Source organism: Hyperoodon ampullatus (assembly GCF_949752795.1).
Source record: "Hyperoodon ampullatus genome assembly, chromosome: 3".
NCBI classification, from domain to species: domain Eukaryota; kingdom Metazoa; phylum Chordata; class Mammalia; order Artiodactyla; family Ziphiidae; genus Hyperoodon; species Hyperoodon ampullatus.
In genome coordinates, this window is record NC_136916.1 from 19,534,075 (window position 1) to 19,555,450 (window position 21,376).

The 21,376-nt window shown below is 43.5% G+C and overlaps 1 protein-coding gene across 3 annotated transcripts in view; it reads right to left on the reverse strand.

The window, feature by feature from the left end:
- CAMK1D (calcium/calmodulin dependent protein kinase ID) overlaps positions 1-21,376 on the reverse strand; it is a gene marked incomplete at both ends in the record, with an annotated part of 415,512 nt that overhangs the window by 57,284 nt on the left and 336,852 nt on the right. The gene's annotated exons all lie outside the window — the stretch shown is intronic.

A 21,376-nucleotide genomic window follows, 5' to 3' on the forward strand; every position in this document is an offset into this window, starting at 1 on the left:
ACAACTAAGACCCGGCACAGCCAAATAAATAAATAAAGCTCACCCCTTCCTCCACCTCCCACCCTTCGCACTCGATGACCCGCACTTTGCCAGATCCCCTCCCTCCCTCCTGCTTCCCATTCTCTCAAAGTCCACCTCTCTGCAATGTGATATAAGGTATTAATAGCCATTGAATAATATTTTCACTGTGATAGGTCAGCAATGCAATAAGAATTGAAGCATTAGAGTTGAAGTTTAAGATACTCCTGTCACATGTAGTGTCAGGGTCTCAATTTTCTGCACATTTAGTATTTCACTTCTTAAATTTCAAACTGCACCAGGGATTTATTTTTCTGAACATTGCTCAGAAAGAATGCGATTTCCTTGGAAACCAAGGAACAGGGGGAAAGTTTAAAAAACTTGCCAATAAAAAATGTAACAATACTGATAAAAATACCTTAAAGTTTGTAAATCACTTTATACTTTCCAGAAATCTCCTTAAGCACACATTTTAAAAGGCCATTCTTACAGACTCAATGTTTGTGCGTCCCGTCCCCCAATTCATATGTTGAAGCTCTAACTGTACCCCTCCCCCAAACTGTGTGATGGTATTTGGAGGTGGGAATTTACGGAGGTAATTAGGTTTAGTTGAGGTCATGAGGGTGGGGCCCTGATGATGGAATTAGTGTCTCCATGAGAAGAATAAGGAACACCAGAGAGTTTTCTTTCTCTAAGCCATGTGAGGACCTAGTGAGAAGGCGGCCATCTGTAAGCCAGGAACAGAGGCCTAACAGGAACCAAATGTGCCAGCACCTTGATCTCAGACATCCCAGACTCCAGAACTGTGAAAAATACATCTCTGTCCTTTAAGCTGCCCAGTCGCTGGTATTTTGTTATGACAGCCTGAGCTAAGACACCCAATCATTTTCAAAATCACTTGTGAATAACCAGAATCCCAGAATCACTGATAAGGAAATAAATTTAGAATTGTGGCAAGGGGCGTGTCTCATTTTCAGGCTGGCAGGACACGTGAAGGTTGGGGTGGTGGGCTGCTGAGCTGACAGGTTGTTTGCTTGAGTCAATATCCTTCTACGGCAAGCTTCCAATGTGTGCGGTTTAAAGGTCCTCCTTAGAAATGGAGTTCCCCAATGAAAACACGCAAAGCATCAGAATGTAGTTGGAAGGATCAGGGGTCAGGTGATTGGAGAAAAGGAATAGGACCATAATAACAGGTCAATAAATAAAATTACTTAATGGCAGCTATGGGAGAGAGGTTCAGCTTTAGGGGGATGTAGCTATATAGAAGGAAACTGGCTACCAAAGACTAAGGGAGCAGAAGACAGGAATATGGTTTGAAAAATTCTCTCCTCCTCTCAATTTGAACTTGGACATTTATTTAGAATAACCTGCCTTTGCAGTGAACTTGGGTTTGCTCAGTCTCTGATCTTCCTTGCCTATTACACTGTACTGCTATCACTGTATGTGAATCTTAACTATGCAAAAACCAAATAGTTGGACGTAATGATCTCAATAAAATTTGTTTACTTGCAAAATTTTAAGTAATGCAAATCTCTTCAAATTAAAAAATAGTCAAGAAACAGAATTTCAAAGTTGCTGGATCAAGTAAACTAAGTTTTGATTCTATACTGTAATATATTCTGTAATGTACTATTATATACAACTTTGTTAGTATACCATGCATCCACTGTTAACACTGGGCAAACCATGTTGTTTTTTACATGCACTTGAACTTCTCCATCTGATTTTGGTAGATATTTTCCTGTTATTTTAAGATTTACTGCTAATTATAGTCTAAAATGTTTTATATCTTACATCACCCACACGTTCATTCAAAAATGGTACTTGTGCTAATGCTGAAAAATGGGCTCCAAAAATCTATTACTCTAGAAGTTAGATTTAATAAAGTATGAAGAAGGCCAATGGAAACCAGAATATGTCACCCCCAAATATGCCTCTTTGACATAAAATTATTTTGAACTGAAGGCAGTTAAGAAGCAAGTAAATGTAAAAGAAGCCCCCACTTTTCTGTCTGAAGGCAGGAAATAAATTCTCCTTTCACTGGAGACAGACTCTTATCAGTCCAGAGTGAAACTGGCAAGCAAACCACGTTCAACTACCCCTTATCATCTTCGTTACACATCTTCACCGTTTACGACCCCTATTACAAACTCCTTTGCCTTGTCCATTCTTCACAAATTTATTGTTTGCCTAAAAGGTATAAAAGCTTCCTGCTCTGGTCACTTCTTGAGGCCTTCATTCCCTTGTGAAGCCTCCTGTGGCTATGTAAAAATTCAATAAAATGTGTTTGCTTTTTTTCCTATTCATCTGTCTTTGTGAGTTTCATCTTCAGATCCCTGGTGAGGGTTAAAGAAAAAAACTTCTTCCTTCCCCAAAAGTCCAAATAGTATAGTGCTGTGCTATTAATATTAGAGACAGGAGTCTGAGAAGTATTAGTGCTGATACTGGGGATGATAAAAAGCAGTGTTACAGCAGATATGCCCTGAAATTCACAAGAATGTCAGATAACTAGGCAGCGCCAGTGTTAAAGACCCGGGAGACGTGGCTACAAGAGCCACATGGCTTAATGTGCCCCAGAGCAAGGCTGGTTATAAATGCGTGTTTTCTAAGAACCATTTCCCCTATTCAATCCTAAGGGGAAGGTAGTCCTGAAACATACAGGTTGTGATTGAGAGGCTGCAAACAAAGCATTTTTCAACTGTGAAACCCCAAGGCCCAGATGACAGAAATTTTTTTTTCACCTAGCCTGGAGAAAGATAAAGACCATAAGTCTTTGCCTCAATCGAGCCCCAACTTGGCAGCCCCTGGAACTTCCTTCCTCCCATGCAGGGCACCCGCTGTCTCTCTGTCCCCTGATCCTCACGACGTCATGTGTCTTTGGTGCCCTCACTCTCTGCTCCTGGGGGGACTCTCTCACCCACTCTGGGACGATTAAGGGTTTATTTCATGAAAACTTTGTCCTCAATATTTCCCTCCTTCAACAAATCCCACTTTAATAATCAAAATATCTTTATTCTCAGAATTCAGTTTCGCAACATCTTCCCAGCCTCCATCTGTTCAGAAATTTCCAAAACACAAACACATGCCTCACCGTGGAATGGGGCAGAGAAATGTAACCCCTTGTGTGCCACTGCATTTTGATTCTGGCTCTTTTCCCTTCTCAGTGTCTGGGTGTTGTGGACTGAATTGTGTCCCCCAGCCCCCAATTTTTTTATGTTGAAATTCTAACAGCCGCCCACCCCGCCCCGGCCAAAGTACAACTCAGAATGTGACTGTACTTGGAGATGGGGCCTTTAAAGAGGTAATTAAAGTTAAATGAGGTCATACAGGTCTAATGAGAGAAGACACCAGGGATGAACACAGAGGCTGGACCCTGTGAGGACACAGTGAGAAGGCAGCTGTCTGCACACCAAGGAGAGAGGCTCCAGGAGAAGCCAAACCTGCCGACACTCTGATCTTGGACTTCCAGTCTCTAGAATGCTGAGGAAATAATTTCTGTTGTTTCAAGTCACCCAGTGCGTGGTATTTTGTGATGGCAGGCCAAGCAGACTAATACACTGGGCAACTAAAGGACAGTCCGTATTTGTGTACTGTATCTTTGAATGTATACTCTCTTTATATTTTTTTCAAGGTTTATTGGGGGAAAACATTTTTGCTACTTTACTTGCATTGTATGCTTTTTTATTCACCTAATCAAATAGTCTTGCATCAAGTGCTAAAATATGCTATCCCTGTTTCCAAGGGGTACACAGTCCAGTGTGTATGGGGGGCAGGTGACCGAGATACACAGACAAGAAAAACACAGTACAGATGGTTCTGATGTTGAAGGGAGAGGGGTGAAGGTGTTTTGGAAGACGACAGAAGGCCAGGAGACAGGGCAGGAAAAAGTGAATCAGAGCTGTCTTAAAGGAGGAGCGGTATTTAGTCAAGTGGAGAAAAGTCCAGTGGGCAGGCAGAGTCCAGTCATTTGAACAATCATGAAAGGAGTTTTTGCTGAATTAATTTTCAGGGAAATAGAATCAATGAAAGAAGCATTAAGTGAGCACCTTCTATAAGCCCACCACGTGGCATGCAGTTAGTCTCTATTTGGGGAGCTACAAACTAAGTTCAAGTTGACCATCAAGACCACTAGCAACTAATGACTTGCCAGGCTGTGATCCAGGCTGGTTGACCACAGGACGTCGTAGACGGGAGAAATCCGTGGTTAGAGAAGGTTCCTGAAGGAGGTATCTGAACTTCCTTTGTGTCCTCAGTCTAGCACAGCACTCACTGAATGGCAGAAAAGTGCTGGCTGATTCCTGAAGGAAGGCGTTAGGAGGAAGATCATGACAGGCAGGGAGAAGAGGGAGACACAGGAACGGACAAGATATGCAAAGAAGCCGGACTTATCTGGAAGATGTGACCGGTGAGGATGAGTCAAATCACGAAGGATTCTGGAAACCACGCAGCAGAGACTGGATGGGCTGCATTGGACCGCACTGAATTCTAAGCTGCTTGTGATCTAAGGCAACCCGCTTCTGAGAGAGATGCTACTGAGAGTGTGACCATCTGTGCATGTGGGCATGGAGGGAGGGACATCTTGGAACCAAAGTCCTTTTGCAGGGTGTGTACCCTGTCCTCCAAAGCAGGTCTGTCCCTGCCATCCTGGAGGCCTACTGCTTTTACGGTCTCGGTCCTGCAGGCTTCCTACCACCTTTAGATGTGCTCACAAGAGCACATCTAAAATCCATTCCTCCGACTCCATGTCAACCAGCTCTGTAGTGTGCACTGATCTTCCATCCATCCAGGAAGCAACTTTCACTGCCTCTGGTGGGGCCTCAGTGATTCCTAACAATCATCTCTCCCTGTTTTCCAACTATGCCCCGCCCCCAGCTCCCATCCAGCGGCCCCTCAAGGCTGGCCAGGAAAAATGTGGTTACAGCCAAAACAATGGGTAAGAAAGAACTGAAGGTGTTTTAATTTTGTATATGAAACGTGCTTGCTGAGACTCTGATAGAGAAATTCTACTTTTGCATTACTCAAGAAAACGGTGAAAAGGTTTGTTGAAAAAAATTATTAGCATGCTCAAGATTAAAACAGTTAATCTCTTCCATCACCTGTCTACATTCCAAAAAAAGATAAGTTAATTACAAAATCATTTTTATGGGCCCAGCACGCTTCCACTGCACTGCCCTGCTACAAATCATTTTTAGATTTTTGTATTCTAAGAGGGCAAAGCGTGTCTTATCCATATTGAATCCCCAGGATTTATGACTTATATTCTAGTGAAGGAGGAAGAGAAAGGAAATAAATGAACAAATAGGTAAACGTGAAACATTCAGAGAGTTCAAAATGCTGAGGGGAGATAGAAACAAGCCTGAGATGAGTATGTGGTGGAGCCACTTTTATGTGGGCTCTGAGATGGCCCCACTGGATGACAGGGAAGAGCCAGCCCAGCGATGATCGGGGAGAGCTTCTGGGCAAAGGGGTGAGCCTGTCCTAAGGCCCTTAGGACAGCACAGGTCTTTCTTAGGGTATTTGGGGACCAAAAGCAAAGTCATGGTGACTGGAATCTGGTGGGCAGAGTAGAGTGGTTGAGAAAGACGAAGGCTCAGGTCATGCAGGGAAATGTGTTATGGGTTGAATGTTTATGTTCCCCACCCACCCCCACCAAATTCATATGTTGACCTAACCCACAAAGTGATGGTGTTAGGAGGTGGAGCTTTTGGGAGGTAATCAGGCCATGAGGGTGGAGCCCTCATGAATGGGATTAGTGCCCTCATCAGAGACCCCAGAGAACTAGCTGGCCCTACTTCCACGTGAGGACACAAGAAGTTGGCAGAACCTGGAAGACGGCTCTTACCAGAATGCAACCACGCTGGCACTCTGATCTGGGACTTCCAGGCTCCAGAACTGTGAGAAACAAATTTCTGTTGTCTATAAGCCGCCTGATCTATGGTACTTTGTTATGGCAGCCCAAATAGAAAAAGAGGCCATGTAAACTAAGATTTAAACAGGAGGTTTATTCTACATCAGATGAGGTATCATTGGAGGGTTTTCAGCCAGGAGACAGGGGAACTGGTTTACAGTTTTCAAAAATCACTCTGGCTGCCTGCAGTGTGGACAATGGGTTATAGAGCAAGAGTGGAAGAAGGCAGATCATTGTGGAGCCACTGTAGTGATCCATGTGACAGAGGCTGGTGGCTCAGCTTGGGGAACACTGGAGTCTAAGAGAAGTATACAGACATGAGGTATGTTTTTGAGACACAGTAAACAAAACTAACTGATGAAGATGATATAAGGCATGCTGGAAGGAGAAGAATCAAGAACATCTCCTAGATTTTTGACTTGAGGAACAGCTAGATTATTTGAAAAGGGGGTCCCTGGTGAAAGAACAAATTTGGAGGGGTTGAAAACAACTAGGGCAGTACTGACCACCAGAACTTCCTGTGATGGTGGAAATGCTTCTTATCTGCAATCTGATGTGGTGACCACCACTCACAGAGAGCTACGGTGCATTTGAAATGTGGCTAGTGCAACTGGAAAACTGACTTTTAAATCTTATTTAATTTTAATTAATGTATTAACTAATGTAAATAGCTCCATGGCACTACCATATTGGATTGCATAGATCTTGAGCCTTGGGTAGGATATGGAAGTCTGAGATGCCTGTTGGATGGGGATGTCAAGCAGGTAGCCATAGATACGAGCCTGAAGGTCATGGGGAGGATTAGGGCTAGAGTTCAAAACTAGCAAGTCATCAGCATGCAGATGGTCTTCAAAGCCAAGAGGGTAGACCTGATCCCCTGGGAGAGTGTAGCTGGAAAAGGGAAAGACGCCTGAGTGCTGGGGATGCCAACACTCAGATAAAGGATGAGCCAGCAAAGGACCAGACAGCAGTAGGAAGCAAAGGAGGCGTGTGGGGCCACGGAAATCAAGGAGAAGGGTCTAGTCAACCCTGACAGATGCTGCTGAGAGATGAGGGCAGAGAAATGCCCATTGTATTTACGAAGATGAAGATCAGGGCTGGAGGTGAAGAGCTGGGAGTCATCGGCATATGAGATGGCTTCTAGACCTTGGGACTGGAGATGTCCGAGTACAGGACTGGCCTATGTGAGCCTCATTTTCTCAACTATACAAGGGGGAATTACGCCTGATCTAAGAATTAAGTGAGGGGACTTCCCTGGTGGTCCAGTGGGTAAGACTCTACGCTCCCAATGCAGGGGGCCCAGTTTCGATCCCTGGTCTGGGAACTAGATCCCACATATATGCCGCAACTAAGAAGTCCACATGCCGCAGCAAAGATCCTGCATGCCAGTGCAGGCAAAATAAATAAATAAATAAATAAATTTAAAAAAAGAAAAAGAATTAAGTGAGACAATGAAGGGAAAATCCCTAGGCAGACTCCTGGTGTGCTGCAGTGTTTTGTAAACATCGGTGCCCTTCTCCCTTTTCTTCAGAGGATGGGGGCAGGAGCCAACCACTGACTGACAAGGGATTGGTGTGAAGGGAGCTGCTAGAAACGGGGAGTTGCAATGTGAGGAGGGTGACATAGGGCTTCAGGCTGAACAGGCAGGAGAGTCCCCTGCTCTCTTCTCTGCTCCGTGCAGACAGGCTGGGCTTTTTGAAGATATCCATGCACTTGATTAGGATGGAAATCTGTGACAATGTCAGCTTTCTTACATAATCTCACAACTTTGTATTGTGACTTCTGTATTAATTAGATGCATTTCTATAACCTTCTATAATGAGGACTTGCAATGTGACGGTCAGAACGTTTTTGACCTCTGATGGCACATTTCCTGAGATGTTCTAGGTTAATGAAATACTAATAGATGTGCCAGAGCCCCAAGCAGTGACCTTGTGGTAGAACATACACAGTATGGGCTTTATATTAACAGATGTTCTTGAATATATCAAATATAATTTTTGGAAAAATTCTGTAATGAAATGTTTGTTACATACTGGCCTTGCCACCATTAGTTCCAATGAGGAAAATTTCACTTGGCAACAATTTTTTTTCTTTTGCAATTTTCTAGTATGAAAATAATTTTGCATTCCTTGAGTAGATAACAACTGGAAGAGATTGGAGACAGCTCTGGAATAGGTCTGGAATATGGCGTGGTTACAGGTAGTCCGTAAAATTGCTAACTCCCATGTAGGGAATTGACAATTGGCTGTAAGCACAGCTTTGCCTATCTTGGGTGAGTTTGCTCAAAACTAACGGAGAACAACTATGTAATTTTACATATGCTCAGAGATTCAGAATCTGAAGACAACTTGATGGGGTCCCAATTTTATGACAAGCCTAAAAAAAAGGCGCTTAATTCCTTTGTCCAGCTTTAATTTATTATATGTATTTATATTCATTCTAGTGTTTCTCAGCCAATCTGTACTGAAAATCTTACAGCAGATGCATGGGACAGCACATGCATTCAGGTAATGTGAGAAAGGTCTAACAGTGCCTTCAGAAAAACACAACCAAAATAAAAACGGTCTACCTATTGTTCAGACTTCATTAAGTCTGCGGAGTTCAAGTTCACTTTCTATCAACAGCATCGACAAATGTACAAGATCACAGCTGCCCACTGTAGGGTTCCCTGGCTCTGGGCCACCTTTGTACCTCTTGAATCCTCACATATTTTTATCTTTCGAATTCCCACTCATCATTTAGATCCTAGCTTGAATATCACTACTTCAGAAAAGCCTTTCCTGATCCCCAGACCAGATTAGGTCCTCCCTTCCCCCTGCCCCATTATATTCTCTCTTAGCATCTGTATTTCTGCCCAGCACTCATCAGGTAGAGTCGACGGTTGGCATATTTGTCTGTGTAATGCTTGTCCTCCTACTCTGCCCTGCCTATTCCAGACTGTGACGTCCACGGAGGCAGAAGCAATGTCAACCTCTTCACTGGCACTGTTTTACCCAGGACCTGGCCAGGTACCTGGCACAGACAAAAAGCTAACCAAACAGATGTTGAATAAAGAAAGATTTTGCACACACATACACAAAAAACAAAACAGTGAGTAGGATCTGGGTGTAGCTGGGCATGGCATACACAAGCAGTCATGCGAATCCTCAAAGCACATGCCACGGAGGGCACAACAGAAGTGTTCTGAGGCCCACCTTATCCATCAACCCACCCATCCATCCATCCACAATTCTCCCAGGCACCTAAACTTGCTACTGGTTTGCGTGCTCTACCTATGTCTCTCCAATCATATCTCCCCTTGACCTCTTCTGCTTTGCGTTTTGCTTTTTTTGCCTGGAAGAGGCACCCTCACTGAAGGATGTTCTAGGGCCCCCGATGCACCCAGTGAATGGTTCTCTCACCTGGCTGGTCCTGGCTTTGCCCAGGTACCCTGAGCAGATGAGACTTTGTAAATTCCCCTCAATAGAAGATTACCTAAAAGCACCTAAATAAGAGAACCCTTCAGCATATTTTTATAACCATCCGTTTAACAATCATGTCAAAAATCCATTTAGAATGATTTGCTAAAGGGTGAGTTATGAGTGATATAGAGCAGGGTGTGGGGACACAGTGACCCCCAGGGTGTAAGTGCCTGTCTGGTACTGTCATGACCTAATCCGTGCCCCAAGGACTGCATGGGGCAGATCAAAACAGACCAAAGCCGTTGGCAGAACGAAAGCATGAAGCCATCAAAGTTTGCTGTCATTTGCGAATTTTGATTGATAACCATTTTAAACATTCCCTTGTAATTGCGCAAATATACATGATACACTGAAATGGCTTCTTCAGTTAATCTGCTCTTTTGGAATGAAGATAATGAAACAGACTAGGTTCCAGACATTTCACTTAAGTATCCACTATTGCTCTCTCTCACTCAGCCCAAATGCCTCCAAGTCTGAGAATATATAACCAAACCTCCACTCATAGACTCACACATTTCCCACGTGTTCTAGTCCCATATTGGGCAAAAAGAATTCTTGCTGATGGACTTCCATTTTTTTCTAGCACCCACACGTTTACCCTCCACATGTAGCAGAGTGAAATAAGATGTATCATGACATTGAATGGGATCACTGCGACATATCTGAAGATAACCTATGACAACCTACAAAACCTCATTATGGTTGTACTAAGTATGAGCCTTAACATAAAAACAAAGCAAGGTTTTCTCCAAAGTGAAGAGGTCTTCTGAAGGTGGCTACCACTAACCCCGAGGAATGAAGAGTAGCCTTGTGAAAACCATCCTGAATCTGGGTGGTCATTTACTACCTCCGAGGCTCCATGCCCGAAACGTAGGAGCTGCCTTTAAACAAAGATTGACAGTCAAAGTGTGGATAACTGGTAAGACCTAAAGTTCATGCTTTCACACCTGAAATTATCTCTTTATAAAAACAAATTGTTTGTTAAAATAAGAGTATGAAACTTTAGTTACAATCAAATTTAATAGAGGAAACAGAAGTCATGGAAAGGATTCGGGCCTCTTCAGGCCACTCTTCGCTCATCATCCATCACCGCTAATGAACATTTGGGGCCTCTCCCTACTCCATCTGCTGCCAGCAGGAGCTTTGAGACATGGGCGCAGTAAAGAGCCCTTTCTGGGGGTCTGTGTATATATAGCCGCTGTCCTTGTCACCAGAAGGATCACTCTGGTCAGCCAATGACCCCAAATCAGAAGCTTGTAGCAACTACCAGTGGTTTTTCAGGTTCCAAAGAGAAAGCTCCTTCCAGGAACTCTCTTCTTTCCCTCTTCATGTTCTAAGCCCGTCCTCAGGGGGGACTCCGAGCCGCATACCCTGCCTGCCTGCCCGTCCCTTTCCTGACCCTGAACCCGAGTCCCTGGGTTCACATGAGCCTCCTACGTCTTCCCGCCTCTGCTCTCTCAATGTCTGGGCATGGATGGTTCTTCACTGCTGCAGCTCCACAGCAGACCTCTGAGTGAATTCCTCCTTTCTCAAGATTATTCTGAAAGACACACCCAGCATGCTTGCTTTTGAACTGTTTAAAAAATATATTTAACAAATAAGAAAAGTTTAAATATCATGAGCTGTGAGGAGTGAAGAGAGGAATTAAATTCATTGTCCTGGGCCAGACCAGAAGCCAGGATAATGTCTTAACTTCCCTTTGCTGAATCTCTGACTGGGTTTTTTTTTTTTTTTTTTTTTTTTGCGGTACGCGGGCGTCTCACTGTTGTGGCCTCTCCCGTTGCGGAGCACAGGCTCCGGACGCGCAGGCTCAGCGGCCATGGCTCATGGGCCCAGCCGCTCTGCGGCATGTGGGATCTTCCCAGACCAGGGCACGAACCCGTGTCCCCTGCATCTGCAGGTGGACTCTCAACCACTATGCCACCAGGGAAGCCCTTGACTGGGGTTTTGATGGCTGATTTTATTTGTCCGTTTGGCTGGAACACAGGGTATCCAGGTATTTGGTCAAATGTTATGCTGGGTGTGTCTGTGAGGGTGTTTGGGGATGAGATTAACATTTGAGTTGATGAACTGAGTAAAGGACATTGCCCTCCGCAATGCAGATGGGCCTCAACCAATCAGTTGAAGGCCTACATAGAACAAAAAGGTTGAGAAAGAGGAAACTTCTCCTGCCTGAATTCCTTCTAGTTGAGCATTGGTATCTTTCCTGCCTTTGGACTTGAACCAAAATGTCGGCTCTTCCCAGGTGTTGAGCCTTTGAACTACAACTACACCACTGGCCCTCCTGGACCTCCAGCCTGCTGACCCTCCCCTGCAGATCTTGGGACTTGTCAGCCTCTAACAAAGTGTGAGTCAGTTCCTTACAATAAATCTTATGTATGTGCACATCTTACTGGCTCTGTTTCTCTGTAGAACCCTGATGAATATATTAACTAATACAGGGACTTTCAGCTTCTGGGTCTCGGAAGCTTCTGGGAGTTTATAGGACTCCTTGGCTTAAACCCCAACGAATGGTATCACTTGCTGTATTCAGGAAGATAAATTCCTGGTCTCCAAATGTAGGGACCTTGGAGGCCAACTGGTCAACCCTCTCCTTTTACCAGTGAGGGAAGTGATGCTCTGAGCTATGGCGTGACTCACCTGTGGTCACATGGTTCACAGATGGCACAGCCCCTTGGCACTGCCTCATGGTGCCTCCTGTGAAAAGACCCCTTTCTCAGCAAGTCTAGTCACTAACCTATAAGAGAAACTGGAGAGCAGAAAAGACAGTGTGGGAAAGACTGGGAAATGAAGATTAGAATCACAGAGGCGGCCTGGAGAGGAAAACAAGAAAGAGAAAGTGGATTCAGGAGTTGTCCGTCTATTCAGAGATCCCCACTCAAACATTCTCCTGAGTGGGAATGGACAGCATGGAAAACTCACATTTCTAAGTGATTTACCCACTGTTCCAACTTCCCCCTCAATTTCCAGCAAGCTTTTCTAAGATATATGAGCCTCAGTGGGCGGATCTGAGATACAGTATCTTATGTTTTTACTTTTACAGGTAACACAGGCATCGAGCCAAATTCCAAGTGTATCTTTGATGACAAAAAATGCTGCAAAGCCAATCTGAAGTCTAAAACGCTGTCCAAGTGCCAAATGGGCCTTAGGACACACCTTCAACAAAGTTGCTGTTTTTGATTTGTGGTTTTCTTGAACAAAGTTCTTTCTCAGCCTATCTTTTCCTAAATTTGGCAAAACGAAAACACCAATGAAAATCCACATACAGCAACACTAAAACCCCACAACTGCCTTAGGTAGAGACTCACTTTCTTATTGTCTTCAGTACATTCTGTTTCTAGTGTTTTCACCTGGTGTGCGTGTATGCGTGTGCGTGCCCGTGTATTCAGAAATGACTAGGAGCTTTGGTCAGTCCGGGTCTTACAAATCAGCAGGTCCTCGGCAATGAGCGAGACTGGAACGGGCACCCTCTTGGCCCCTCAAGGGTCAAGCCCCTCAGCAGTGGTGGCCCCCACACCTATCACGGAGCATATACAATGAGGCTTTGCAGGCACAGAACTCAGAGTCTCAAGCATAGAACTCGACTTTTGTTTTTAATGTTCACATTTCTTTGCCGCCAGCATCTTTTAAAATGTGACCTTCTGTTTCATACACGCTAAGATGGCTACCATTTTAAAACCAAAAAAATCCAAAAAAATGGAAAACAACCAGTGTTGGTGAGAATGTGAAGAAACTGGCATCCTCAGATATTGCTGGGGATATAAAGTGGCGCAGCTGCTCTGGGGAAAACAGTTTGGTGACTCCTCAAAAATTAAACATAGAGTTACAATATGACCCAGCAATTTCATTCCTCGGTGAATGGCAAACATTTTTCATATTCATTTATGTTCATATAAAAACTTGCATCTAAATGTTCAGAGCAAAATTATTCATGACAGGCAAATTTCCATCAACTGATGATTAGATGAACCACAGTGGTATATCCATGTAATTCAGACAAGGAAATATTATTCAGCCATTAAAAGGAATGCAGTACTGATACACAGTACAACACTGCGAACACAGTGAAGATATTACACTAAGGGAAAGAAACCGGACACAAAAGGCCACATATTGTATGATTTCACTTATACAAATTGTCCGGGATAGGCCATTCTACAGAGATGGAAAGTAGATGAGTGGTTGCAAAGGCTGAGGGGAAGATGGAATGGGAAGTGACCACTAATGGGTACAGAGTTTATTATGTGATGAAAATGTTCTGGAATTACACAGTGGTGACAGTTGCACAATCTTGTGAGTATACTAAAACCCACTGAATTGTATTCCTTAAAAGGGTGAATTTATGGTATGTGAATATCTCATTAAAAAATGCCTTCTTTTCTTTTTCTAGACCCATTATTGTATCAATAGGATGACAAATGTGCACAAGACATTTATACCAACCCTAGAAATAGCCTAGTTTCTTGCCTTGGCCATTTAACAAACAGAATTGTCCACTTTGTCTTTGTTTATTGGTTGTATCTTCTCCACACGTGGTCTTTCTCTCCTTTCTGATGACATGCAAGAGTGGTCTCTCATTGGAGCTACCTACCTCTTTTAGGACAGCCCTTCTCGTCGACTGCCTGCTGCCTACACACACCTATACCCACTTAAACCAACCCTCTGTCTCGAATACAGGTTCTTCTCTTGAGGAATAGAGCAGAAGAGCTATAAAGCACACACCTTTGTAAGATGTGTTATTCTTAGACAACCTTTGGGAATAAACCACATTCTCTGGAAACAGCCTTTAGTTAATTACCTCTCCCAAGGTCTCCTATCACATGACCTCAAATAACTTTAATGGTACCTCACTCACTCAAAGGAATATGAATTTCTTTTTTATTCCTATCAATAGATCCCTTCAGCTAAAACCTCACTAAAGTGATTTGCTTCAAAATATACCAGAAGTCATTTTTAAAAGGGAATATGCTAAGTAGGGTAATAAAATGTTCTAAAAGTGGATTAGAGTGATGGTTGTGTAACTTGGGTACATTTATTAAAAATCACTGATTTGGGCTTCCCTGGTGGCGCAGTGGTTGAGAGTCCGCCTGCCGATGCAGGGGACACGGGTTCGTGCCCCGGTCCAGGAAGATCTCACATGCCGCGGAGCAGCTGGGCCCATGAGCCATGGCTGCTGAGCCTGTGCGTCCAGAGCCTGTGCTCCACAATGGGAGAGGCCACAACAGTGAGAGGCCCGCGTAATGCAAATAAATAAATAAATAAATAAAAATCACTGATTTGTACACTTAAAGTGAGTGAATTTTACGGTATATAATTATACTTCACTAAAGTTGTCAAGAAACAAAAAAATAAATAAGGCAGGTGGGTAGAGGCAGGGGGTAGCGGGGGCGGGGGGAAGTGGGTAGAGGTAGAGGGAAAGCAAGGTGGCCCTTAGGCTGACAATTAGAGGAGGCTGGGTGACGGGTAAATGCAGTGGATACTGCTGGTGTTGCCTAGTGCGCCCCTTTCAGGCCACCCTAGTCCACCGTTCTCAGAACTGGCTGTTGAAATTGCCTTGCAACCCGCCTCTTCCCTCTGCCCTGTCCTGCTTCCTTCACTCCTGGCAGATGCGGATCCCAACAGCTCTTCCCAGAAAATCACCTACCCCCAGAGCTCTGCTTCAGAACCTGTTTCCAGGGGACCAGACCTAAGACAGAGGCTTATTATACATTCTCTCTACATTTTTAAGTGTTTAAACATTTTCATAACAAGAAGTAAAGAACAAAACAGAAACCATACACCTAGAAGTTTCCCAAAGTGAAGTACTACAAACTCCAGGAAAATTACACCTGATATTTCACAGATGCTGTAGTCAATACTAAATCTGTCGTTCGATGAACTCTGAGTCAGAAACCTGCATTCATGCAAACACTATCAGTGTCTTCCTTGCTCTTTCATAAAGGACCGTGCAATGCATTCACCCATCTGTCCAGAAGGATGTGTTGAACTCGGAAGGTCTCTTCTTACCCTGTGTCTGCAATAGTTCCAAGAGTGTCCTCGTCAAACATGAAGAAGGGAAAACAAGGAAATCTGAGACCCTCAGAAAGGCAAAGAGATACAGGAAGGTCTGGATTTTACAGTCCAATTTCCCCCTACATTTAATATAATTGCACTCTGCTAGAAAGCCTGCAGGCAAGAGGATAATAAGATTTTGGTGATTAAATTATTTAAAGTCTCTGATATTGTAGCATTTTGGACAGCATCCCACATATTTTGTCTGTTATATCAGAAGGATGATCTGGAAAATCCCCTTTCCTTAGGGAATCCAGGAGTCACCAATTATCTGACATTGCTTTGCTTAAAAAAAATCCCAAGTATTAGAAAGTGTTTGTTGTCTTACCATTATTAAACCCCATTGGCCCATTACATGAATGCCAGCACTATACAAAATGTTCTCAAACAAAGAGATGTAAATTACTGATTTTGTTATGTGTAGGAGGTCCAAATAATACCTAGCAACCTAGCACTATGGAGTGTGCTCTGTCTGATGCAAAAACAGATCTTTGCTAAGAAGGCAATGCCTTCCAAATTCTTGCAATTTGCTCCAGAACTGCCTCAGTTTACCTATTCGTGCCTTGTCCAGTGTCTCATCTTCTCCAGTTGTAACCTCACGTATCTCCATCAGCCCATCCTGTCTACCTCTGGTTCCAGCTTCTGCTTCTGATCTTGACATGGTACCTACATCATGGTACCGACATCAATGGATCATTCACTTACAACACAGTCCTCTCCTACATGTGAATTCCCCCCACAGGCTGGCCCTTGTGCAAGCTGTCCCACAACCCCAAACCAGGAGTGGCAGGAAGTGCTGTCCGAATGGAGAAGAGTTTTTGGGCATGGGCACAGAAATGCATAGGGAAAAATGAGGAAAATTAAACCCCAAATTATGTGATGAAATAGCAAACTGCACTACTCTGCTACCATGCTATTATAAAATATTTTTACCAGTTAGGAAAAATATTTGGCATAAATAATACCACTTTTCAACTCTTAACCACTGTTCATCTTTATTTTTAAAAAATATTTGTGTAATCAAAATGGCAATATGAGTTTTCTACTGTCTTACCCCCAAAGAACCCCCAATCACCCATACTGAGAGTGCCTTTGTGGAAGTCCAGGCGTCCAGAGGAGATGTTCCAGCACATCACTGGAGCAAAATAAGATCTGAGATTGTACCCAGTGAAAAGGCAAGAGGAATAGTTTCAATTTACCCATGTACATCTCCCCAGGTCAGCACAGCTTAGGACTAAGAGAACTTCTCAGCCTGTGATTTCTCCCAGGTGGTAAAGTGAGACCATGTGAATGAGTCCCTGGCTTCCTCATCTGTGCAGGACACTGTCAGAGAGACCCACTTCTTTCTCACCCTAACCAGAGAACTGTGGTGTGCTGCATGACTGTAGGACAAAGAGAGGCTGCAGGGCTCCTGGAGGGCAAAAGGACATGGATTCTACCAATTGCTTTGCTGACTCTATCAGGAAACCCACCTATAAGCCACTGGGGATACCATGCCTGCAGATCCATCAATTCAACCATGAGTACTACCAGTGCTCCATGTACCTCACCCACACACCGCCTTACCCTGTGGCTGGCTCCAATGTGTGCACATACCCAGTGGTGGAGAGAGCAAGACTTCGCAGATGGCTGTGAGCAAGCACAGAAAGCTGGCCCAACTCTGTGAGATTGGGAGAGAGCATACAAGCTTGAGGTGCAGCACCACCCTAGGGAAAGCAAGCTAATGGGAGGCTGTCAGCACCCAGCAGGACTTTGCAGGATCAAGAGAAGGCATACAAAGTTAAGAGTTCTCCCGCAAGGGGAAACAAGAGGTGTGAGGCAGGAGTATCCATAGAAAAGGTGTGAGAAAGCCTCAGAATCCCTATCAGGGCTGATGGGAGGTATTTCTCTCCTGAACCCAGTCAGTAAAGACTGGAAAAGATGACCAATTCTTCAAATGTGAACACAGCAATGCAAGACTTCAAGGAATATTAAAAGATAAAGGAAACATGACACCACCAAAAAAATACAATAATTTTTCAATAATTGACCCCAAAGAAATGGAGAGCTGCAATTTCTCTGGTAAAGAATTCAAAATTGTTGTTTTAAGGGAGCTCAGAGAGCTACAAGAAAACAGACAGTTCAACAAAATCAGGAAAACCATACATGAGCAAAATGAGAAGTTTAACAGAGAAATGGAAATTGAAAGAATCAAATTCTGGAGCTGAATTTGAATGAATGAAATTTTTTAAATGTCATAGAGAGCATCAACAAGAGACTGGATCAAGCAGAAGAAAGAATCTGTGAACTAGATCACAGGTCACTTGAAATGATCCAGTCAGAGGAGAACAAAGGACAAAAAGAATGAAAAAGAGTGAATAAAGCCTACATGAACTATGGAGTGCCTTTAAGAGCAATAATTTTCACATTGTTGGAATCCACAAGGAGAAGAAAGGGAGAAAGGGGTAGAAAGCTTATTTAAAGAAATAATGGTGAAGAACCTCCCAAACCTGGGGAGAACTCTGAACATCCAAATTCACTGAACTCGTAAGTTCTCCCAAAATTTCAACCCAAAATGATACTTTTGAAGACACGTTACAATAAAACTGTCTAAAATCATAGACAAAGAGAGAATTTTAAAAGCAAGAAGAGGGAACGGAAGAGATCATGGGGCAAGCAAAATGAACGGCCACCAACCACACCAAAGGCCTGTCTTCATCCAAAGAAGGTGATGTTGTGTATATGGTGGGATTGGAAGGGAGTCCTCTATTATGAGCTCCTTCCGGAAAACCACAAGATTCATTCTAACAAGTACTGCTCCCAATTAGACCAAATGAAAACAGCACTCGACAAAAAGTGTCCAGAATGAGTCAAGAGAAAACACATAATCTTCCATCAGGATAACACAAGACCACATGTTTCTTTGATGACCAGGCAAAAACTGTTAGAGCTTGGCTGGGAAGTTCTGATTCATCCACCGTATTCACCAGACATTGCACCTTTGGATTTCCATTTATTTAGGTCTTTACAAAATTCTCTTAACGGAAAAAATTTCAATTCCCTAGAAGATTGTAAAAGGCACCTGGACCAGTGCTTCGCTCAAAAAGATAAAAAGTTTTGGGAAGATGGAATTATGAAGTTGCCTGAAAAAAATGGCAGAAGGTAGTGGAACAAAAGGGTGAAGGTATTGTTCAATAAAGTTCTTGGTGAAAATGAAAAATGTGTCTTTTATTTTTACTTAAAAACCAAAGGAATATTTTGGCCCATAACACTACAAAGACCAGTATAGCATTAAATTCTGAGCAGTCTACCACAGTAATATGGCCTATTGAACAGAGGATAAGAGAAGGCGGGGCGGGGGAGGAGAGGAGAAAAGGGAAAACATGGTCCTCCTCATCGGGGAAGAAACTCATGGGTTACTTGGAGCACTAGAGGCTCCACAGAAGCCCTGGCATTTGGCACCATCATCAAACTCTCGGGATGAAAAGAGGGCACGTTTCAGGACTTGCTGCAGATCTGGCTCTCCTCCATAATAGCCCCCCCCCGGCAGCACAGCCTTCCAGCCAGTGCCAAATCTACACAAAGGGACCCACAGCACTCACTGGCTCAGCGCTTCTTTAAAATTCCTCAGCGTGCCGACAGTGGAATTTCAATCAGAGTCGGCTCATCCTTCTTTCCCCTGAAACCTGAGCATGCAGCCAGCCAACCCTCAACCCTATAGCGATGAAATATTGGGTGGGGAGGGTATGAGAAATGCAGGGTTTTCAAAAAACAGACTTTTAGTTTTAGGTTCACAGCAAAACTGAGGGGAAGGGACAGAGATTTCCCATTTGTCCCCACCCTCACACACGCACAGCCTCCCTCATTATCAACACATGCCACCGCTTGTTACAACTGATGAACCTACACTGACACGTCATCATCACCCGAAATCCAGTTTACGTTAGGGTTGACTCATGGTGTTGTACGTTCTATGTGTTTGGACAGACGTATAATGTCATGTATCTACCATTATAGGGTCGTACAGAGTATTTTCACTGCCCCCAAAATCACCTGTGCTTTGCTTATTCATCCCTCCCTCCTCCTTAACCCCAGGCAAACACTGATCCTTTTACCATCTCCATATTTTCACCTTTTCCAGAATGTTATTGTAATCATATGGTGTGTAGCCTTTTCAGGCTGATTTCTTTACTTTCTTAATATGTATTTAAGTTTCCTCCCTGTTTTTTCAGGGCAAGTACAGCCTTTCATTTCATTTCTTTTTCTAAAGAAAGACACTGACTGACTATGCCGGCCCACAACCTGTTGGTATTAGAACCGGCCAGGCTGCCAGCTGCTCCCTGCTCCAAGGTCAGAGCAGAGTATTCTACATGGGGTTTGGTGACCTGGACCAAGCGGTGCAGAGAGCGGGGCCACAGATGGAGAGTGTCCAGCTCCTTCTACGCAGACACACTTCTGCCAGTGTTATCGTGTGGATGGTACACTGCAGGACAGTGGTGAAGGTTCCAGGCGCTGGGGGTTGAATCCTTGTTCCTCAACTTCCAGCTCCCTGAATTTAGGTATCATACTTTACCCTCTAGATCTCATATCTGTAAAATGGGTGTGATAACTGTGTTATTGCACAAGATCAGTAGGAGGATTAAATAAGATAATGTATGAAAGACAGACACAGAGCAAGCACTCTAGAACTACTAGTCATTAATATTATTGTTACTATTATTATCATTTTATCATTATTTGAAAGCACTTTTAAGCAAATGCTTGGGATCATATCTCCATGTCACAAATAGGACCGAGTAAAATTTAACTGCTTTCACAAATGTTTACTGAATGCCTATTTTGTAACCAGTACTCTGTGAGGTGTGGGGAAGGATGGATCCAAAGGCCCCAATCCATCCTCCTATGGAACTACTTCTTATGCACAACCCATTCCAAACAGCAGGCTTCAAAGTCCTTTCAAAGGATGCAGGCAATACAGAAAGAGAAAGAATATTTAATATAAGAAAAATAAAGCCGAAGAAGAAAATAAAACAAAGATGAGGGGAGGGGAGAGGCAAGCGCAGAAAGCCATGAAGTTCTCTGTCCCCAGTGAAAGCGGTCACAGATGTGGCTCTAAGATTTTTCTACAACCAAGTCCAAGAGGTTTGTGTCTAGAATAACATGAACCAATTGCTCAAGGGAAGCACGAGACATGTTGGACCCGAATGGAGGCCACTGCTGGGGGCGTCATCACAGAGAATCTTAAAGAGGCTTCAGATCTGATCTGCTCACCTTTGAACCTCTGGCCTTTCAAAATTTTTAATTTAGAAATTGATCATACATATAACAAACGTATATATGGATATTTATGGTTTTGGAAGTCACAAGAAAATGAAGTTTTCAATTAGTTGGCTAAAAGCAAGTTCAATTCAGGAACCAAGAAAGCATTTGAGCCAAATGGCTCCAAGAAACAAAGGTGACTGAACCTTAATGTAGCAAACAGCTGCTGCTGCTTAAGAAGAGAAAGATCAACAGCCACTATGCTCTCAAATGGAGGCATAGGGTCTTACATGAAGATTCGGGGCAAGGGAGTGACATTGTAATGATATTTTAAGTAATTACTACAGGCCAGGCACTATGCTTAACATTTTATTATATATACATTATCTTATTTGACCTTCATGAGTTCCCAATTTTGGGGGTATGTGCTATCATTGTCTCCATGCAACAGGTGACGAAACTGAGAATGAGAGGGGTTAGTACTTGCCAGATAGTAAGTGGCAGAGATAAGATCTGAAATGAGGTGCGTTTTGGCTCCAATGCCAACGTCTTACATCCATCCTAAGACACAGATGATCTTGCCAGATGCTAGCACCATGGTCCCTCATTGCTGTTGTCAACTATCGGCTCCAGATCACTTCCCCCTTACTTTTCAATGATCTTATTAGCTCTTCGTTCACTGTCTTCTTCTCCAACA